This window comes from Tursiops truncatus, chromosome 21 (assembly GCF_011762595.2).
Source record: "Tursiops truncatus isolate mTurTru1 chromosome 21, mTurTru1.mat.Y, whole genome shotgun sequence".
In the NCBI taxonomy this organism is placed as follows: domain Eukaryota; kingdom Metazoa; phylum Chordata; class Mammalia; order Artiodactyla; family Delphinidae; genus Tursiops; species Tursiops truncatus.
The window spans coordinates 35141001-35153194 of record NC_047054.1 but is presented as its reverse complement, the minus strand read 5'-3'; the positions used below and the strand labels follow the sequence as shown (position 1 = coordinate 35153194).

The 12194-nt window shown below is 48.7% G+C and overlaps 1 long non-coding RNA gene across 2 annotated transcripts in view; it reads left to right on the top strand.

Moving 5' to 3' along the window:
* The window catches only part of LOC117310033 (uncharacterized), a 121035-nt gene extending 111454 nt beyond the window's left edge, over window positions 1-9581 (top strand). For both annotated transcript variants that reach the window (XR_012329034.1, XR_012329035.1), the window contains 2 exons: window positions 2182-4528; window positions 5264-9581. This is a non-coding gene — a long non-coding RNA (uncharacterized lncRNA). The remainder of the gene's footprint in view (window positions 1-2181; window positions 4529-5263) is intronic.
* The last annotated feature ends 2613 nt before the right edge of the window (window positions 9582-12194 follow it).

The window sequence follows — 12194 nt, the reverse complement described above, 5'->3', positions numbered from 1 at the left end:
ACTAGTGCCTGTGTTATGGTGGATGAGGCTGGATCTTGTCTTTCTGGTGGGCAGGTCCACGTCTGGTGGTGTGTTTTGGAGTGTCTGTGGCCTTATTATGATTTTAGGCAGCCTCTCTGCTAATGGGTGGGGTTGTGTTCCTGTCTTGCTAGTTGTTTAGCATAGGGTGTCCAGCACTGTAGCTTGCTGGTCGTTGAGTGAAGCTGGGTGTTGGTGTTGAGGTGGAGATCTCTGGGAGATTTTCGCCATTTGATATTACATGGAGCTGGGAGGTCTTTTGTGGACCAGTGTCCTGAAGGTGGCTCTCTCACCTCAGAGGCACATCACTGACTCCTGGCTGCAGCACCAAGAGCCTTCCATCCACACAGCTCAGAATAAAAGAGAGAAAAAGTGGAAATAATGAAAGAAAGAAAGAGGACAATAGAAAATAAAATAAATCAAGGTAAAATAAAATAAAGTTATTAAAATAAAAAATATTTATTAAGAAAAAATTTTGAGAAAGTAGAAAAAACAAAAAGGACAGGTTGAACCCTGGGACAAATGGTGAAAGCAAAGCTATACAGACAAAATCTCACACAGAAGCATACACATACACACAAAAAGAGGAAAAGGGGAAAAAATCATAAATCTTGCTCTCACAGTCTACCTCCTCAATTTGGGATGATTTGTTGTCTATTCAGGTATTCCACAGATGCAGGGTACATCAAGTTGATCGTGGAGCATTAATCCGCTGCTTCTGAGGCTGCAGGGAGAGATCTCCCTTTCTCTTCTTTGTTCACACAGCTCCCGGGGCTCAGCTTTGGATTTGGTCCGCGTCTGCATGTAGGTCGCCAGAGGGCGTCTGTTCTTCGCTCAGGACGGGGTTAAAGAGCCGCTGATTGGGGGGGCTAGGTTCACTCAGGCCATGGGGGAGAGAGGGGCATGGAGTGAGGGGTGGGCCTGCGGCGGCAGAGGCTGCCGTGACGCTACACCAGCCTGAGAAGCACCGTGCGTTCTCCCGGGGAAGTTGTCCCTGGATCCCAGGACCCTGGCAGTGGCGGGCTGCACAGGCTCCCCGGAAGGGGGGTGTGGATAGTGACCTGTGCTCGCACACAGGCTTCTTGGTGGTGGCAGCAGTAGCCTTAGCGTCTCATGCCCGTCTCTGGGGTTGGCGCTCTTAGCCGCGGCTCACACCCGTCTCTGGAGCTCCTTTAAGCAGCGCTCTGAATCCCCTCTCCTCACGCACCAGGAAACAAAGAGCGAAGAAAAAGTCTCTTGCCTCTTTGGCAGGTCCAGAGTTTTCCCCGGACTCCCGAGTAGCCGTGGTACACTAGTCCTCTGCAGGCTGTGTTCACGCTGCCAACCCCAGTCCTCTCCCTGCGCTCGGATCGAAGCCCGAGCCTCCGCTCCCAGCCCCACCCTTCCAGGCTGGGGAGCAGACAAGCCTATTGGGCAGGTGAGTGCCGGTTGGCACCGATCCTCTGTGCGGGAATCTCTCCGCTTTAACTTCCGCACCCCTGTGGCTGCACTCTCCTCTGCAGCCCTGAAGCTTTCCCCCTCCACCACCCGCAGTCTCCACCCGCAAATGGGCTTCCTAGTGTGTGGAAACCTTTCCTCCTTCACAGCTCCCTCCCACCGGTGCAAGGCCCGTCCCTAGTCTTTTGCCTCTGTTTATTTATTTTTTTGTCTTACCCAGGTACGTGGGGAGTTTCTTGCCTTTTGGGAGGTCTGAGGTCTTCTGTCAGCGTTCAGTAGGTGTTCTGTATCAGTTGTTCCACGTGTAGATGTATTTCTGGTCTATCTGTGGGGAGGAGGGTGATCTCTGTGTCTTACTCTTCCAACAACTTCCCCCTATCCCAAACGTTTTAATAATAGTAATTTTTTCTGATGAATAAGCATGGAGTATTGTTTTCTATTGTGTTTTCAGTTTCTTTATCAATGCTTTAGTTTTCTGAGTATAGGTCTTTCATGCTGTTGGTTAAATTTATTGCTAAATAGTTCGTTCTTTTTGATGGAATTGTAAATGGGATTGTTTTCTTAACTTTTCTTGCTGGTGGTTCATTATTAGTGTATAGAAACAAAACTGATTTGTGTATATTGATCCATATTTTGCAACTTTACTGAATTTATTTTTTAGCATATTTTTTGAAGTAATGTGAAAAATTGCTATACTAAAATCTCACAGTTTCTACTGCATCCCAGGTAATCCACAGGACCCAAGAGATGGTAGCTACTAATATACTCTTCCCACGGTGCCTCTTCATACCATGCAGACTCCGACAAGGGAAATAAGTATCACAACTTTGGTTGAACGTGGTCTGGGTAAGTCTTAGCCTCTATAACAAAATTTGATGTCCATCTTATCTGATTTTCTGGCATGACACTGACATGGTTGTCTAGAAAAGTAATTTACTTCCCAGTAATTTAAAATGTACTGAAAAGTTGCAATAATGGCAAAAAGTACTCACGTTTGCCACTTCATACAAAATGCTCAGTGTGTTTTGCCCAAGGAACCAGCACATAACCCCTAAATGAAGAAATCCTGATGTCCACATTATAATTTAATACTCAGCCCCACTTCAACTTTCACCTACTGTCCCAACTGTATGAAAGTGTCCTTTTCCATCCTGATTCAGTTTTCTTTTTCTGGAACCATTATTGAGTTTCTCCCTCATTTGGACAACCTTGATGGATTTGAAGCAGACAAGATGAGTATGGGATCTAGGTGGCCTTTTCTGTATGACTTTTTTCACTAAGAATATTTTCAATGTTCATTTTTGTAACAAATATCAGCACTGCACTTTTTTTCATTGTCATTAAGAATACAAAACACGACTTTAGCATTTAATTCACTTTACGTATACAGTTTTGTGGTATTAACTACCTTCATATAGTTGCACAAACAAGTTAACTAACATGTGTACCTCCTGTGTGCATGGCAGATACACAGGAAATTGAGTAACACCCTGAAATGGCCCAAGACATCACCTTAAATACCGTCTTCATTTAAAAGGCAAAAAGAGGAAGGCTATAGTTGTTTGTCTACATTCATTTGATTGTATATGGTTTCCAATTGATGTTGTATAACTAGTTGTGGAGAAGTCATGGGATAGGTGGCTTCATTTCAGTTTGAATTTCCAAATTTAGTGGATTCTGCAGGCTTGATACAAGGTTTACAAACTTCATATTGGGTCAGGACATCCCATGGTGTAACTCGTATTCATGGTTTGTCCAACAATTAAAGTTCTGTGTGATACGAGTTCATCCCGGAGTAATCCAGGTTAGTTTCTCTTATACATTTGTCCCAGGATGAAAGGACAAGAGAAATAAGACCTAATTTATAAAAGTGCCTTCAAACTAATTGATATTAAAGTATAGTTGACATACAATGTTGTGTTCATTTCTACTGTACAGCAAAGTGATTCATATATACAAACATACATATATATATATATTTTTCATATTCTTTTCCATTATGGTTAAGTACAGGGTATTGAATACAGTTCCCTGTGCTGTGCGGGAAGACCTTGTCTATCCATTCAATATATAATAATTTTCATCTACTAATCCCAAACTCCCAATCCATCCCTCTCCGCTGTCTTCACCTTGACAACCACAAGTCTGTTTTCTATATTTGTGTGTTTTTGTTCTGTAGATAGGTTCATTTGGGTCTCATTTTATAATCCACATATAAGTGATATCATATGGTATTTATTGTTCTCTGTCTGACTGACTTCACTTTGTATGATAATCTCTAGGTCCATCCATGTAGCCGCAGATGGCATTATTTCATTCTGTTTTATGGCTGAGTAATGTTCCATTGTATATATGTACCACATCTTCAATATCCATTCATCTGTTGAGGGACATTCAGGTTGCTTCCGTGTCTTGGCTATTGTGAAGAGTGCTGCTGTGAATGCTGGGGTGCACGTATCTTTTCGAATTATAGTTTTGTCTGGATGTGTGCCCAGGAGTGAGATTGCTGGTTCATATGGTTAATTCTATTTTTAGGTTTTGAGGAACCTCCATACTGTTTCCCATAGCGGCTGCATCAATTTACATTCCCACCAGTAGTGTAGGAGGGTTCCCTTTTCTCCACACCCCTTCCAGCATTTATTTCTAGACATTTTAATGATGGCCATTCTGACTACTACAAGGTGATAACTCACTGTAGTTTTGATTTGCATTCTCTAATAATTAGCGATGTGGAACGTCTTTTCAGGTGCCTATTGGCTATCTGTATGTCTTTGGAGAAATGTCTATTTAGACCTTCTGCCTGTTTTTTGATTTTTTTTCTTTTTTGAATTGTATGAGGTGTTTGTATATTTCAGAATTAAACCCTTGTTGGTCGTGTCATTTGCAGATATTTTCTCCCAAACAGTGAGAACAGGTTCTGGAACAACTGGATACCCACATGCAGAAGAGTAAAGTTGGACCCTTACCTCCCCCCACCTCATATACAAAATCAACCAAAGGCCTAGATGCAAAATGGACCAAAGGCCTAGACGCAAGAACCAAAATTAGAAAACTCCTAGAAGAAAACATGAGAGTAAATCTTCATGACCTTGGATTTGGTCATGATTTCTTAGATCTACCAAAAGCACAAGCAACAAAAGACAAAATAGATGAATTGGACTTCCTCAATGAAAAACAGTTGTGTATAAAAGGAGCAAAGAGTAAGATAATCCACCATCCAAAATGGCCCAAGATGTTTGCAAACCATGTATCTGATAAAGGACCGTAGCCCAGCAGCCAGGCCACCGGTGGTCCAGTGGAGTGTCTGTGCAGCCCCTCCCATCCTCGGTGATCAGGGGATTTCAGGCCCCACAGCACCCGAGGGGTGGACACGGGTCATCCTCAGCACCCTCAGGGAGTGAGTGCTGGATGGTTTTGAGCCCAGATGCACTCCCATTACTGCCCTCAAAGGCTGAAGGCTTCGGCATGCCTCCAGAAGGACACAGAGTGTTTGCAAGTCTCTGAGAACCAAGAGAACAGTTTTCACTTTTCTGAAAGGGCATCTTATTATTTCACAGCATGACCATTTTCAATCCGGCTCTCAGGGGTGCCCTCCCACCTCCCTGATTTCTCTGAGAGTGGCCATGGGGGTTTGGCTGTCCCCGTCCCCACACCAGGTGACAAGGCCAGTGGGGCCAGACCCTGGTGGTCCTCAGCTTCGCTGGAGACTAACCCAGACTCTCAGCCTGCGATTGAACGTGGACGCCCCTGCTTCTCCCTGTCACCGATTCTCATCTCCTCCTCTGTCTGTCTTTCTCTTGCTTTTCAGTCTCAGATTTACCTGACAGCCACCACTCACAGCTCCCGAAGAGCCCAGAGATGTCTCCTGGAAGGAAAGGTTCTGGAAAATCAGAGGGATAAATAAAGGATGCAGCTGATTCCCGCCTTGTGCTGACGCCCAAGAGGGTGAGGATAGTGAGTGTTTTCTCATTAGAATTTTAAATTCTCCAAGTAATAGATCATTGGGGGGGCATGCAGTGTTCTCCTGCTCGTTCTAAGAATGTCATTCCTGGATTTTAATGTGGTAAATAATTTATATTATAAATATGCAGAGGCGCGGATGTCCATTCAAAAATGTTAGAGATAACTCCAAGGGATTTACAACAAACAAGGACACAGAACCCTGTGTCCAGACACTGGCTGAGAGGCTCCTACCCTGAGCCGCAGTTCCCTGGAGGGCGGAGTGGCCATGACTCTCCTCCCGGTGGTGAGCCTACACAGGCACATCCCACGTGGGACCACTGTATCGCAGAATCTTAGAGTGGCCGATGGCAGGCACCTGGCTAGAGATGAGGACAAGAGAAAACCGCCCAGCAGCCTGGGACAACCCTGGGGTGAGGCCTTAGGAAGGGCCAGTGTCAGAGCCTCAGAAATAACTTGAAGAGATTCAGGCTGTTAAGGACATCGTCAGAGATGCACTTAGGGACATATTCAGGACCTTACTTATGGACAGGATCAGGGCATTATTTAATGACAGCTTAGACTATAAGGGACAGCATCATGGCCTAAGTTAGGGACAGTGTCTGTGCTTCACTTAGAGATAACGTGAGAGCCTTAGTTAGACACAGTTCAGGCAGTTACTTAGGGATATCTTCAGGGCCTTAGAGCCAGCATCATGGCCATAATTAGAACCAGTGTCAGGGCGTTAGTTAGGGCCCAAACTAGGGTGTTAGTTAGGGAAAGAGTCAGGTCATTAGTTACAGACAGTGTCAGGGTTTTAGGTAGGGACAGCGGCAAGTCCTTAGTTAAGACAAGTGTTGGGGCCTCACTTAGGGGCAGCGTCAGGATGTTAGTTAGGGAGAGTCAGGACATTAGAATTTCAGATTCTGAGGTAGAGACAGCATCATGGCCTTAGTTAGGGAGAGCGTCAGAGACTTACCTAGGGACATATTCAGGGCCTTAGTTATGGACAGGATCAGGGTGATACAGAGGAACACCTAAGCGTATTAGGGACATCTTCATGGCCTCAATTAGTGGTAGCATCAGGGTATTAGTTAGGGAAACAGACCATTATTATAGATAGTGTCAGTGTCTTACGTAGAGAGAGCATCAGGGCCTTAGTTAAGGACAGCATCAGAGACATACTTAGGGACATATTCAGGTCCTTAGTTATGGACAGGATCAGGGCGTTATTGAGAGATACATGAGGCTATTAGGGACAGCATCAGGGTGTTAAGGAAAGAGTCGGCCGTTATTATGGACAGTGACAGTGCCTCAGGTAGAGACATCATCACAGCCTTAGTTAGGAAGAGGGTCAGGGCCTTGGTGAGGGAAAGGGTCAGGCCAACAGTAAGGGACATCTAAGTCTATTAGGGACATTGTCAGGGCCTTAGATAGGGTCAGCATCAGGGCCGTAGTTAGGACCAGTGTCAGGGCGTTATTTAGGGACAAAATTAGGATGTTAGTTAAGGAAAAAGCCAGAAAATTAGTTACAGACAGTGTCAGCTTCTCAGGTAGAGACTTCAAGGTCTCAGTGAGAGCATCAGCGTCTCAGGTAGGAGCTGCATCAGGCCATTACTTACAGACAGTGTCAAGGCCCTAATTAGGGAGAGTGTCAGGGCCTCAGAGAAAAACTTGAGGGCCTTAGTAAGAGACACTTCAGGCTGTTCGTTAGGGACATCATCAGGGCGTTAGTTATGGACAGGGTCAGGGTATTAGTGAAAGACAGCTCAGGCAATTAGGCACACCGTCAGGGCCTTGGGTAGGGGCAGCATCAGGGAGTAGTTGGGGAAAAAGTGAGGCCATTAGGTAAAGACAGACTCAGAGCCTTAGTTAGAGACTGTGTCAGGTTCTTTGTTAGGGACACTGTCATGGCCTCAGTTAAAGATAACTTGAGGGTCTTAGTTCGAGATAGTTTCAGGGCCTTAGTTATGGACATCTTTAGGGCCTCAGAGGTAATTTGAGGTCCTTAGTAAGAGACATTTTGGGTCATTACTGACATCGTCTGGACCTTCGTTCCGTCTTCAGTACATCATTTATGGGCCGCATCAGGGCATTAATGAGGGACAGCTCAAGTTATTAGGGACCGTGTCAGGGTCTTAGGGAATGTTTCAGGACCTTTGTTAGGGAAAGAGTGAGGCCAGTAGTTAAAGACAGACTCAGGGCCTTAGTCAGAGACAGCCTCAGTCCTTAATTAGGGAGGGTGTCAGGGCCTCAGTTAAAGATAAGTTGAGGGCCTTTGTTAAGGACAGCCTCCAGGCCTCAGTTAGAGACAGGCTCACGGGCTCGGGACTAAATTCAGGGTCTTAGTTAGGGACAGCATCAGGGATTTAGTTAGCATAAGAGACTCGACATTAGCTAAAGACAAGGTTCGGTTAAGGTCTAGGAACAGCTTCAGGAAATGATGTAAGGATAGTGTCAAGACCATAGCTACTTAGAGCATCAGTGCCTAATTTAGAACCAGTGTCAGGGCTTCAGGTAGGGACAGCGTCAGAGCCTGACTTAGGGAGAGCGACAGGGACTGAGTGAGGCCTAGAGTCAGGGCCTTAGCTGGGGACAGTGTCAGGGCATGACTTAGGAGCAGCATAAGGGCCTCGGTAGGAACAGCCTAAGGGGTTTCTTAAAGACATTCTCAGGACCTGTGTGAGAGACAGCCTCACAGCCTCACGTAGGGACAGCATCAAGGCTTACTTTGGGACAGTTTCAGGACCTTAATAAAACATGGGCCAGGATATAATAAGCTCAGGATACTGTCAGGACTTTAAATATTGACGGCAGCAGGGCCTTAGTTAGGGACAGTGTCAAGGCCTTAGATAGGACCAGCATCTGTATCTCTTTTAGGTACCGTGTCAGGGCCTGTGTTAGCAGGAGTGTTAGGGCCATATTTAGGGACAGTGTCAGGGCCGGATTTAGGATGAGCATCTAGGCCTTACTTAGGTACAGTGTCACGGCCTTGGGACTATATTCAGGGCCTGAGGTATTCACAGCATAAGGGCTTCAGTTAGCATAAGAGGCAGAAGAGTTGCTCCGGACAGGCTTAGGGTAAAGTTTAGGGATCGTGTCAGGAAATGGCCTAGGGATACTGTCAAAACCTTAGTCATTGAGAGTATCAGGGCCTTAATTAGAACCAGTGTCAGGGCTACAGGTAAGGACAGTGTCAGAGCCTGACTTAGAGAGAGCCACAGGGACTGAGTGAGGCCTAGCGTCACGCCCTTAGCTGGGGACACTGTCAGAGCACGATGTAGGGGCTGCATCAGGGACTTTGTTGGATCAGCAATAGGGTCTTAGTTAAAGACATGATCAGGGCCTCAGATGGTCAGAGCTTCAAGGCCTGAGTTAGGGATAGCTTAAAGGCCTAAGTTAGGCACAGCCTCAGTCCTTCACTTAGGGACAGAGACAGGGCTTTCTAGGGATAGTGTCAGGAACTTGGTTAGAAATGGGTCCGATTCTGAACTCAGGATAGTGTCCGAATTTTAGTTATTGCCGGCAGTAGGACCTATATTAGGGACAGTTTCCGGGCCATAGTTAGAAACAGTGGCAGGGCCCTAGTTAGGACAAGTATGGGCCCTAGTTACGGAGAGCATTAGGGCTGCTGTGAGGACAAGAGGCAGGAAATTAGCTCGGGAGAGAGTCAGGTTCCAGGCCAGGGATCGTGTCAGGAAATGAGCTAGGGATAGCGTGAAGAGCTTAGTTATTGAGAGCATCAGGGCCTTAGTTAGGACCAGTGTCAGGGCTTGATGTAGGGATAGCATCAGAGCCTAACTAAGGTATGGCAAGAGGGCCTAAGTGAGGCCTTTCTTTAGGCCCTGAGTGAGGGACAGTGTCAGGGCATGACATAGGAGTTGTATAAGGGCCTCTGTAGGATCAGCATTAGGGTCTTCGTTAAAGACTTTCTCAGGGCCTCTGATAGGGACAGCCTCAGGGCCTCACTTAGGGACAGCGTCAGGGCTTACTTTGGGACAGTTTCAGGACCTTGGAAAGACATGGGTCAGGATATTAGCTCAGAATAATGTCAGGATTTTAGATATTGACGGCAGCAGGGCCTTAGTTAGACACACTGTCAGGGCCTGAGTTAGGCACATCATAACGGCATCAGTTAGCATAAGAGGCAAGACTGTTGCCCTAACTAACTGCTGGGTTCCCCTATATTTCCTGATGTGTGCCCAGTGGTGCGAGGACACCCCTGCCAGGTTCCCATCCCCATGGGGATGTGGGCCTTCTGCTCTGAGGTCTCAACCGCTGGATTGCTCACACTTCCATGGTGTGGGGCCCTCTGGTGTGAGTTCAGTGCAGCCTGGATCCCATAGCCTCGGTGCTCCGGGCTGCATGCTGGGAGGTTCCAGCTGCTAGATTCTTCACCTTTTTATTCCCTGGGCCCTCTGTTGTGAGGCTCCTCCTGCCTGCCTCACTGCCAGCCCCTTGGTGATGTGGGTCCTCTGATTTGAGGCCACATGTGCTGGGTTCCTCAACTTTCGATGATGTGGATGTGGACCCACTGGTGTGAGGACACTCCTGCCTGGTTACATTCACCTTGGTAATGTGAGCCCTCTGGTGAGAGTCTGATCCTGCCTGGGTTCCTCACCGTTCTGTGAGGTGCGCCCTGTTCTGTGAGGTCACTCATGCCTGGCACTCGTGGCCTTTGCAACGTGGGCCCTATGGTGTCAGTTGGAGCCTGCTAGGAGGCTCCTATCCTCGGTGATGAGGGCCCCTCTGGCGTCAGGCCCTAACTGCTGGGTTCCCCACATTACCTGATGTGCACCCAGTGGTACCGGGACACCTCTGCCAGGTTGCCATCCCCATGGAGATGTGAGCCTTCTGCTCTGAGGTCCCAACGGCTGGCTTGCTCACAGATTCATGCTGTGGGACACTCTGGTGTGAGTTCACTGCGACCTGGATCCCATAGCCTCGGTGATCCCGGCCGCCTGCTAGGGTGTTACGACTGCTGGATTCCTCACCTTTTTTTGCCATTGGCCTTCTGTTGTGAGGCTCCTCCTGCCTGCCTGCCAGCCCCTTGGTGATGTGGGTCCTCTGGTTTGAGGCCACATGTCCTGGGTTCTTCAACTTTCGATGATGTGGATGTGGCCCCACTGGTGGGACGACACTCGTGCCTGGTTCCCATCCCCTTGGTGATGAGGGCCCTCTGGTGAGACTGATCCTACCTGGGTTCCTCACCTTTCTGCGAAGTGGGCCCTCTGCTGTGAGGTCACTGCTAACTGGCACACGTCGCCTTTGCAACATTGGCCCTCTGGTGTCATTTAGAGCCTGCTGGGAGCCTCCTCCCCTTGGTGATGAGGACCACTCTGGTGTCTGGCCATAAGTGCTGGGCTCCCCCACATTTCCTGATGTGTGCCCAGTGGTGCCAGAACACCCCTGCCAGTGTCTCATCACCGTGGAGATGTGGGCCTTCTGCTCTGAGGTCCCAACGGCTGGCTTGCTCACACTTTCATGGTGTGGGGCCCTCTGGTGTGAGTTCACTGCGGCCTGGATCCCATAGCCTCGGTGCTCCGGGCCGCCTGCTGGGGGGTTCAAACTGTTGGATTCCTCACGTTTTTATTCCATGGGCCCTCTGTTGTTGAGGTTCCTCCTGCCTGCCTCACCCCCAGCCCCTTGGTGATGCGGGTCCCCTGGTTTGAGACCACATGTGCTGGGTTCCTCAACTTTCGATGATGTGGATGTGGCCCCACTGGTGTGCGAAAATCCGCCCTGGTTCCCATAGACTTGGTGTTGTGGGCCCTCTGGTGGCAGTCTGATCCCTCCTGGGTTCCTCACAGTTCTGTGAGGTGGGCCCTCTTCTGTGAGGTCACTCCTGCCTGGAACACGACGCCTTAGCCTCGTGGGCCCTCTGGTGTCAGTTGCAGCCTTCTGGGAGCCTCCTTCCCTCGTTGATGAGTGCTCCTCTGGCGTCAGGCCCTGACGGCTTGACTCCCCCACATTTCCTGATGCGTGCCCAGTGGTGTCAGGACACCCCTGCCAGGTTCCCATTCACATGGTGATGTAGGCCTCTGAGCTGAAGTCCCAACGGCTGGCTTGCTCACAATTTCATGGTGTGCGGCACTCTGGTGTGAGTTCCCTGCGGACTGGATCCCATATCCTAGGTTCTCTGGGCCGCCTGCTGGGGGGTTCCAACTGCTGGATTCCTCATCTTTTCTATTCCATGGGTCCTCTGTTTTGAGGCTCCTCCAGCCTGCCTCACTCCCAGGCCCTTGGTGATGTGGGACCTCTTGTTTGAGGCCACATGTCCTGGGTTCTTCAACTTTCGATGATGTGGATGTGGCCCCACTGGTGGGACGACACTCGTGCCTGGTTCCCATCCCCTTGGTGATGAGGGCCCTCTGGTGAGTCTGATCCTACCTGGGTTCCTCACCTTTCTGCGAATGGGCCCTCTGCTGTGAGGTCACTGCTAACTGGCACACGTTGCCTTTGCAACATTGGCCCTCTGGTGTCATTTGGAGCCTGCTGGGAGCCTCCTCCCCTCGGTGATGAGGACCACTCTGGTGTCTGGCCCTAAGTGCTGGGCTCCCCCACATTTCCTGATGTGTGCCCAGTTGGTGCCAGAACACCCCTGCCAGTGTCTCATCACTGTGGAGATGTGGGCCTTCTGCTCTGAGGTCCCAACGGCTGGCTACCTCATATTTTCATGGTGTGGGGCCCTCTGGTTTGAGTTCACTTCAGCCTGGATCCCATATCCTAGATGCTCCGGGCTGCCTGCAGGGGGGTTCCAACTGCTGGATTCCTCACATTTTTTTATTCCATGGGCCCTC